This window comes from Eptatretus burgeri, chromosome 15 (genome assembly GCF_056783735.1).
Source record: "Eptatretus burgeri isolate ZD-2024b chromosome 15, Ebu_testis_v1, whole genome shotgun sequence".
NCBI lineage: Eukaryota > Metazoa > Chordata > Myxini > Myxiniformes > Myxinidae > Eptatretus > Eptatretus burgeri.
In genome coordinates this window covers 43,044,447-43,055,035 of record NC_140975.1, presented here as the reverse complement: position 1 = coordinate 43,055,035, position 10,589 = coordinate 43,044,447, and the positions used below count along the sequence as shown (strand labels likewise).

The 10,589-nt window shown below is 39.5% G+C and overlaps 1 protein-coding gene across 3 annotated transcripts in view; it reads left to right on the top strand.

The window, feature by feature from the left end:
- The first annotated feature begins 3,904 nt into the window (after positions 1–3,904).
- LOC147012054 (SUN domain-containing protein 1-like) overlaps positions 3,905–10,589 on the top strand; it is a 70,443-nt gene continuing 63,758 nt past the window's right edge. For 2 of the 3 annotated variants that reach the window (XM_085858153.1, XM_085858151.1), the window contains exon 1: positions 3,905–4,062. The gene's annotated coding sequence lies outside the window, so the exon portion shown is untranslated. The remainder of the gene's footprint in view (positions 4,063–10,589) is intronic. The other variant, XM_085858149.1, reaches the window with a different exon arrangement.

Here is a 10,589-nt window from a genome sequence, read left to right as displayed (position 1 = left end):
GTGGGTTTAGTTATTTTCTGTAATACCCCCAATCTTTTTTTAATCTCACTGGTTTCCATATTTTCATATTTATTTAGTCTCGCTCTTTCCTCCCTCTCCTCCCTCTCCTCCTCTCTCTCTTCTCTCTCTCCTCCTTCTCTCTCTTCTCTCTTTCCTCCTTCTCTCTCTTCTCTTTCCTCCTTCTCTTTCTTCTCCCTCTCCTCCTTCTCTCTCTTCTCCTTTTCCTCCTCTTCTCTCTCTTCAACTCCTTCCTCATCCCTTATTATCCTTGAATCGCTTACACCCCATAGAATATCATACATATATTCATAAGGATTTCTTGTTATTCCTGTATCCAAAATATTTTTTTTTACAACAGGAAACCAATAAAATTTCTTTTGAATTTCTAAATTTAAAATCACCTTTTTGTTATTGTTATTATTGGTATTGAAAATACCTCATTCTTGTGTTGTAGAACATATTTATTAAAATACCAAATACCCTTTTCTTGAAGGTATGCTTGGACACACAAATGATAATTTTCTTGAAGCCTTCTTGCTGTCATTTATGTATTAGAAATATATGTTAGAATAATATTATGGCATGAAACACCTCCCCATCTTCCCATAGTTAAATCATTTTGTATTTCCTAACTTATTATATATAATCCTGTTTTTTCTGTTTTCATGACATAAACTATGGCAAAACCATTATTATATTTACTCTTATTAAATTCTTTTATTTGTTGTTTACTAATCGTGCTTCCACAAAACTCATTCTCTATACCAAGTGGATAATATTCTTTCTTACGAGACTGATTTAATTGTTCCAGGTCTTTTCGGTCAATTTAAATGACCAATTATACCCTAAATCATTCATATCATACCCCCATTGTTCTATTCTCATACAAACGATACGCCCTTCTTTATAAAAATTTATTTTAATTCGAACTGTGAATTCTGTATGACCTGGAGATAAAATCAACACTTCTGTATCTTTGGAATACACGGCCGTTTTATTTAAGGATATATATTGTGATAAATCGCTTAATCTCATCAAGTCATTCGCATCAGTCGGGCTTGGATAATTTTTTAATTTATAAGCATTTTTCATATTAATATTTTTGGTTTTATTATATTTATGTCGTTCAGCCTGTGCCTTTGTGTAATAATTTGATAAATCAATATCCAGTTCTTGGGATACACCAAAGATAGAACCATCTTTACCAACATAAGTCATTTATATTAGATTAAAAATAATGTCATAAATTTTTTTATTTTTGTTGAGTTGAAATAACACATATAGACATAATTGACCACAACACTTGGAATTTAATTCTTGGACTTGAAATGTTTGATAAACACCATTCTGTAAGAATTTTATGACTTCAACAGGTGGTGGAAGACCAAAACTATCAAAATAAAATTTGTCTTGACTATTAAAAATACAAACCCAATGAGAACCGTTCCCATTATTATCTTCTAAGTTCATAATAATATTCTTTGTATGTTTTGGCACATTTGTTAATTCATCTCTCATACAAATAACCACATTATGAATTTTTAATTTCTTACAATATTTGACAAGTTGTAAATTTGATGTTGTATTCTTTCCAAATTCTTTAAACCACTCATCAATGCTCATTTATTTATTAGAAAGATATAATCCATTACCTCTTTTTGTTAATTTTACACCTGCTTGTGCGATCGAAGAAAGTATATCTCCAAGTAACAATCTCGCTTTATCAGGCAGACCTTCAAGTTTTTCAGCAAAATCTACAATTACACCACTTCCACTAATTTGTTTCTCCAACTCTTTGTTATGTCTTTCCAATTATTTTTGAGCCTGGAGTTGAGCCTTCCTTTCGTTGGCAGTTTTCACCGCTGTTGAAATACCACCCGTCAATGCTCCAACCGCACTTAAACCAGCAAATAAAGGAATTAGAAATGGGAGAAATCCTTCACTCGTCTCTCTTATTGAATATTTTTTCAACATTGGTTTTGTCATTTTAATTTTAAGTGAGCCAGTATCATTCATGATTTTAATCTGTTCTCTTGTGACCAAAACATCAATTCTTACTGCTCCTATTCTCTGACTTGTATTAACATTAATCGTACAAGGCTTTTGATTTTGAACACAAGATGATAGTTTATGAAGATTGATTTGATTAACATATACCCCGGTTGGTACTTTGCCACTCATTTATTAAACAAAACATTATGTGAGACTAATCATAACACCATTATCTGTATTAATCTGCAATTCTGTTTCTTCCAAAAGCAAACAATATGTATCAACTTCTTCACTCTCTCCTCTTTCAATGTATAGGGAAGTATCTACTCGATTTGACTTTGTAGTTTCCTTGTGAGCGCTCAGGTTAAACGCATAGATTGTATACAAACTTTTAAATGCTGTCATATCCAAAATAGGTTCTTTATTTCCATTACTTTCACACACCTTTTGGTAAGACTTGTATGCTTCAGCAAAACATTTTTTTCCCAATTAATTTCCAATCTATCTCGTGGATAAAATGTTCCATCTAGAGAAACGCGAAGTTGTTTCACCTTAGCATCATCACTCCATGCATTATTCTTATCAGTCGCAGTATCACCATCTGGCTTTTTAAAAATGATCCACAGATATCGTGGCTTTCCTTCCAGAACACCCAAATTCCACGTGTAAGTGATTTGGTTGAGTTTAACGTGTTGACGTCTTCCTTTGAGGTATGATCTTAAAAAATATAAAGATTCAAATGTTTTGTTTTTAAATATTTTAGATGGGGATTATTGTGCAAAGAAAATTAAACTATTGAAGGAATTTGAGAATGAACAAATCTTTATAGGTTCAATGAGTGAGCAAAATAATATGCATTGGTTATTTGAAAAAGAGTGTCCCGAGGCTTACATGTTTCAGATATTTCTTTAGAATCACCTTTAACAAATCACAGTACTACTTTACTACTTGAACAAATGTTTATCTTATTGCATTGGTTATTTGAAAAAAAGTGTCCCGAGGTTAAAAGGGAGACAAATAAATATACCTTGGGATAAAAAGGGGGTTTACTTTTTAGGGGAAAAAAAAATGAATCACTGAAAATCTCCCATTCATTTACATGGGGAAAAGTGAGCCAGAATCAGTATATTCACCCTACTAACATCTCTATCATATCTCCTCATAACCGCCTCCTTTCTAGTGAATAAAGCCCCGTCTCCTTCAGCCGCTCCTCATAGCTGAGTCGAGTTAGGCCCGAACCATTTTGTGGTGAACCATTTCAAACCGCCATTGTTTAATTTAAATACTGAAGGTTATGCTTAAAAAGATAATTTGAATCAGAGACTTTGCGCGAGCAACGGCATGTTAAAAGTGCCTGGGGGAGCAGATCCAAATCACCGTAAACACACCACACACCACATACCACACACACCTCACACCACACACTTGGCATTCAGAGGTCATTTCGAAAGTAGTGTGTTAGTCGTGTGGATTTGATTCCCTTCAGGTTTTGCTTATTGACGTCATGAGGGTGTTCTTTGGCACGTACGGTGGGGGGGGGGGTGCTGCACCCCGAGGCACTCCGTCCCAATTTGTATCCTCATCCCGCGAACATTCCACGCTTTCCTCAACTTCATCCCTCTTGTATACCCCCTATATATATATATATATATATATATATATATATATATATATATATATGTATATGTATATGTATAAATTCTGGGTGGCTGCACTGAACATCATCCATCCAATCACTCCTTCATGCTCTGCTGTTCGACGTTTGCCATTCCGTGATCACCCGCGCAGCTTGGACTTTTTAATGGAGTATATCCTTACAACTGCTGTTAGGATCAAACATAGGTGACTCACTTTGTCTTAATTATAATGAGGCAGTTGGAGATATCAATCATTGCCTTGTTATTTATTTTATTTTGAGAAAAAGAAGAGGTTTAGTCGTCAACAACATCAACAACAACTGCTTTCCTCGCCACACCCTGTCCTCTGAACACGCAACATCCTCCTTTCCTTGGCGGTGCCGACGATCAACTCTCATGGTGTTTTGCAGAAAACTGAAAACAACAAATGAAGGTACGTACAGAATTCGCGAGTGTGAGGTGTGAGGTACGGAGCTCGTGTTCGCGAGTGTGAGGTGTGAGGTACGGAGCTCGTGTTCGCGAGTGTGAGGTGTGAGGTGTGAGGTACGGAGCTCGTGTTCGCGAGTGTGAGGTGTGAGGTACGGAGCTCGTGTTCGCGAGTGTGAGGTGTGAGGTACGGAGCTCGTGTTCGCGAGTGTGAGGTGTGAGGTACGGAGCTCGTGTTCGCGGGTGTGAGGTGTGAGGTACGGAGCTCGTGTTCGCGGGTGTGAGGTACGGAGCTTGTGTTCGCGGGTGTGAGGTGTGAGGTACGGAGCTCGTGTTCGCGCGCTCTCCGCACGTGGTTGCGTCGGCGCACCGAGCGGCCTCTTCTTCTTCCATTTTAAATCGATTCGGTTTTTAAGGGCTGAATTGCGCGCGAGTCTGTAATTTGGCGCCTGAGTGTTCATTTTGTTTCCTCACACTAGTTCTTGGCACCAGTGTGATGGAATGTACTCGGCATTCGGAATCGAACGGTTATCGGTTCGAATTTGAAATTGTCTCTGTGTATTTACGGGGAGGTGTCCCACCCATGTCGGGTGTGTCCACGGTTTGTTTGGCACGCTTCGACAAGGGCGTGCGTCTCTGGAGCCTGCCCTTCTATTTTCCATTGTCATGGCAAAAACGGAAAATAACTTTTTAAATGCCAATGGGGGAGGTCTTTGTTTAAGGTCTGTTTCATTGATTGTGACGTCACAAATGGTGCGATTCGACTCGGAATTAGTAACGTGTCCCCTATGAACCTTTTTTTTTTACTTGTACAGTATGTAAAACGTGACTTGTGTTTTATGATGTTTATGTTCACAATGTGGTGTTGAAGTTGTTGAGATTTTTGGTGCCATTGTGCCATCCATATACTATGTACGTAAAAGCGGTTGTTGTGGTGGTGGTCAGTGGTAAATTGAACCGTGGGTGGAGAGGAGCTGGATGGGGGACAATGGGGAAGAAAAATGTCGATGAAATTTTTATTTATTTTAATACAAAATCGAGGTTCGTGAAAAAGCAAGGTAATGGATTCCAGATGAGTAAGACTGTGAGCAAACAGGAAAAAAGGGGTGAGATGAGAGACAAAGGAAGATACAATGGTGAACTGGCTAAGAGGAATGTGAGCAGAGGAATACTGAGGGTGGAAAAGATCTGGTGGGGATGAAGGATGACGTGAGGCGGTGGTCTACTGCGGATCTGAAGTCGTAGAGGGAAGAGTGTGATTCACATGACACCGAGGTGGTTCCACAAGCAGGAGAAAAGAGGACGAAAGGATTGGGGGAAGTGAGCGGCAAGCCGAGATTTTTGAAGGTTAATGAGAAGAGGGTTGCTGGAAGAATGCTTGTATCCTGGAGGGTGGGGGAGGGACGGAGGGCCGACAAAGTAAAGGAGACCAGAAAAGAGGTGTTAATTTAGTTAAACACAAAATTCAGGACCACCGACGTGTCTGTGAGGGGAGAGTCGTATGCCCTTGTGCCTCTCTCTTTGTGGGAGACGTCATTGATCTTGATAGATTTAGATTTCATCGAATCTAGGAGTGATGGGTGTGAAGGGTCGAACGAAACACCGTCCAGAGACACCCAGAGACTTTTTTTTTTTAGCAGTCAGGACACCTGTGAAGGTCAAGTCCGCTGTTTAAATGTTGAGGTCAAGAGGTTGTAGAGCGCATCACATTTTAGTTTTAAAACATGAGCGGAAATTAAATAAAGTTCTCCGGACGTCATCGGGCAGTGTTCGTAACTTTATGTAATCTACTTTTTTTATTTCGCTTATTTAATTTCCAGCCTTCTCTGGGCCATTACAAACTCAACCTCAAAATTTAAGCAGTGGAAATTAGCTTCACAGCAGTTCCAACTGCTCAAACCAAAAAAAAAAAAGTCTCCGGACTTCTCCTGTCGGTGTTTAATTTGACCAGGTGTGAAGAGGGGGCCGTCGGTCCACGGGGGAGAGTGGTTTATCCGTTCGGCTTCAAAAAACTCCTTAATCGGGGTGGTGAGAAGTTCCGATTTATTGAAGAAGGACTGAGCACGGCAAAGTATAAGCTGGCATTTCAAGCTAGCTTTGATTACCTGCTCTGCCCAAGAGAGGGTTGTGACTGACTGTGAGGACCAGAAGTTTGAGGGACTGAAAGAGAAGTGGGAGAGGGCATCTCACAGGCAAGTACACTTGATAAGAGGGCCAGACAGAGTGAGGGGTGGTGAGTCAGAAAATGTTCCCTATTTGCATGCGTAATACACCAATGACTCGTATGAGGATGTGTTAAATGTATAGTGTTAAAGTACATGTCCATCGATCGATGTAATATGAGAAGTCATTTTGATACGGGGGTTGTCTGCCACTGTATTGTAGCTATTTATTTGTTTGTTTATTTTTATGCCTCCAAGGTCGAAGGTCCCAGAGGCAGTGTGCTTTTTGAGGTGTCCGTTCATGCGTCCAGTATAGTTTTTATTTTATTTTTGTTTCCGTAATAATTTATGAACCACTGCAGGGATTTCAACCAAACCTGGCACATGTATGGACTGCACTATAAAGATTAACTGATTCAATTTTGGGTTCAACAGATGTAACGTCATGTTACATTTAAAAAATCATTTTGCAGGCCACAACTCGAGTTAGAAAGCATCTGATGCCGTCTCTCTCGTACTTGTTTCTCTTTTCAGTCCCGCACGCTCTCTCGTGTGACCTTTTAATTTTGAATGTGACCTTTAACGAAGTCCAAGAGGGAAGAGTGTGATTACCATGTGGGCGGAGGTATATCCATCAGCACTTTTGTGTCAATTTCTGTTTTAAGTGATTTCCAACCCCGCCCCCCCCCCCAAAAAAAATGTTGGAGAAAAGAACTATAACTCTCAGCACTGTTGACATATTTAATGAATAAGATATAAGGTTCACTTGAGTGACCCAGCAGTATTGGCGGCAGAGGTTTTGCACTCTCCCGAGTGCTCCCCCTCTAGTTTGCATTTGTTTTCATCAAGGGATTCAAACCTGTTTCTAACTTCATGAGTGTAAGCCTTTTTTGATGTTTTTTTGTCTTGGTCATTGCAATCTTTATTGGCATACAAAATGATGAATCTTTGTTCACTATTCTGTGATCTGAACTTATTTGGAAGAACGTGTTATATGTATATGCTTCACAGTTTCTCGTGCTGTTTTCCATTTCTTGTTGATAAGTGTAGTTTACTTGCATCCAATACCCTCCTGGGTTAGTAAATGCCCATAATTTTCTCATTTTCTTTTGATATCTGGTATTCGTTGCCAGAAGCTCACATTCTTCGATTAAATCAAGGGCAAACAATCCATTTCTGTTTGTGTCTTCATTGCAAACTGATATTTTTGCGTCATTCACACCTATTTGTGCGTTCTTGTCTTCAGATATCAACTATTTTTGGGTATTTCTTTAATTATTCATGTGCGCACGTCTGTCCGCATCTACCATATTTTCCGGTGTATTAACCACATCCCTGTTTTTCACCCTCAAAATAAATTAATATATTGATCATTTTATTTTCTGATCTAGATCTAAATACGTTTGTACGGAACAAAGTGATGGAGGTAGCAACATGCTTACTCCCATGTTCGCGTGATTTCTTCTCATGGTCTTCTTCTCATTTTCAAGTAGTTAAAGAGAGAGAAGAGGATACCAAGAAGTTTTTATTTTTCTTTCTTATTAACCTCCGCCATCGAAGATGGATGGATGGAGGTTACTGTTTTCATCCCTTTCTGTTTGTTTGATTGTTTGTGAACAGTATTACGGAAAAACTCCTCGACGGATTTCGACGAAACTTGGTGGGGGGGGTTAGGTCTGGTCCAAGGATCATGCCATTAGATTTTGGACTTGGTCCAAAATCCAATATGGCTGCTATGGCGGCCAATTTGAAAAAATATTTTAATTTTTTTTTTTTTTTGCATTTCAACATGTTTTAAGTGATTTTCAACCCCCCCATCCAAAAAAAATATTGTTAGAGGAAAAAAAAAGTGCAAATTTTTTTTCAACAAAATTTCAATTTCTTTTTTTTGCATTTCTACATGTTTTAAGTGATTTCCAACTCCCCCCCAAAAAAAAATTGTTAGAGGAAAAAACAATTTTGTAACTTTTTTTTTCAACAAAATTTCGATTTTTTTTTTTGCATTTCTACATGTTATAAGTGATTTCCAAGAAAAACATGCCAAAATTATAATTGCGGCTGATTTTGGAACTTCAGGTGGATATACCCACGTAAAATCAATTTGTCTCAAGGAATCCAGCTAGTTATGACGAATGAATTGAGTATGTAAAAGTTAAAAGTAAAAGGGAAAGTTGCAAACTATAACTCTGTGAGCACTGTTGACGTCAAATTGAATGAATAGGATATCAGGTTCACTTGAGTGACCTAGCAGTATTGGCGGTGGAGGTTTTGCACTCTACCGAGTGCTCCCCCTCTAGTATTTTTTTAATGTTATAAAGAGGATTTTTATTTTGCCAAAACGAAGTTTTGCAAGATATGTTAGTCAGCTTGTATGTTTTTTTTTTTTGTTTGTCTGTAATCACGTATAAAAAATTCTGCAGAGCACAGTTATCATTGAAATTTTTGTAACTTCGCATATCAGAGGCCTATAGAGGTCCCTTTCAGCGCATAAAATTTTGAAGGTCAAGGTCACTTTGTCGCAAATCAGGGGAGTCTACGAAACCCTTATTTTTTTAGTAATTTTGATCGGATCGTCTTCAAACTTCATGGGAATATAGTTCATGGTCTGGCGCTCAGCTGATTAATTTTTGGTGGCGATTGGCCTTGACCTTCATGGTTAGCGCCTAAGGTCAAACGTATTTGACCCCAAGGTCAAATTTTCAAGTTTTAGGAACCATATCGTGTAGTACCTCAAATTGAACACCTCGATGAGTGCTTTCTAGATATGTCAAGCTTAAGACATTATGACGTCATTTGGTGAGACGTTATGAGGCAAAAGCATATTTTTCATGGTTACTCTGTAGAACGATTCTCATCGGAATCTCTCGTAGGCAGATATTCCTCAAGGAGTCGCTCCTGGTGGATAGCAGCTCTGTTCACCTCAGTGTGACCTTAAAGAAGTCACACATGGTCACCTTTTGGCAAGATACGGGTCACCCTGCGGGTGACGTTGGTTTATTTTTTTTGTTACTAGAAAAAGGAAGAAATGGGATTCATATCGGTGTCGTACATATTTCTTGTGGATTTGTGGCCCTGAAAAGGGCCGTTTGGGTTTGATGAAGCTTTTCAGCTAAACCGGAGGAAATCCTCGTCGATGCTTTCCTTGTCAAAATCTGCACGTAACTCCTTGTCCGAATCAGGATAGAGCAAGTCCCTGTCGCTGTCCACATCACTGTCACCATCATTTGTAGCCTCCTCATTCCAAATGATGTCGTCCTCTGTGCCATCCATTTTGTTGGAGATGTAGCATTTCAGAAATGCTTGCTTGATGATGTTAGACGGTATCTCCTCCCACACCTTGACAATCCAGCCGCAGATCATCAGAAGGTTGACCTTTCTCATCCTCCTGATGAATGCCAGCAGTCTCCCAGTCAGCATAATGCTCAGCCAATGTAGCGATGGGTGTAATGGTGAAAGTTCAACCAAGATGCATGTGGACAATGCTCCTCGGAATCCGGGTTGAAAATCCTGGCGGGAAACGCGTCTTAAAATGTTGATTTTTCAACTGATGAAAATACCAAGTCTGGGAAATAGGAAAGTTCATCTGTGGTGGTTCCACCGAGATGCAGCAAATGTTCCTCGAAACCCAGGTCAAATACAAAGGCCTCCAAAGTAAGAAAGTTCATCTGACATGAGTAATCCACGGGAAGCAAGTTAGGAACCACTGTTAGAAACGAGGGAAAACTAAGAGAACCACGAAGAACGAGGAGAACCAAAGGAAGCCAAAAGAACCGAGCAGCATTTCTACTTCTTAAAGCTTCACCGTCCCACGTGGCTCCTCACTTTCGTGAGATTCTTCTTCTTCCTTTTAAATCCATTTCCTGCCCTCGTATAGAAAAGTACTCGGGGTTGATTGGTTGTTCCTAGTTTTAACCCACACCCCGCTGTCCATCATTTGCTGGCATAGCGTCAGCATGTAAGGAACACGCTTGGTGATTAATTCTGCCTGCGTCGGATGTTCATGTAGAAAATGATGCGTGTAAAAAGATAGTCACCACGACACGTCCCTCGTCTATCCACCCCTTCTGATGCACACGGACAATGATTCCGGCTGGAAACTTGTCTATTGGCAGTGTCTTCCTCTTGAACACGACATACGACGGAAGCTTGCCTCACAAGCTTATTTGAGGTGGGTGCTGCGTTATTGGACTCTAGCTATTGTGAATAATTCTTCTTTTCATGTGAGACAACGTGTTCTTCTTCTATGTTTAATGGCGTAATCAGGCTCTATATACGCCACGCACCAAAACTCCGGGTGTCTCCGGGAGTCACTTTATTTAATTTCCACACATGGTTAATAAAACGCTGCGCACAAACCCTTAGCCTGAACCGA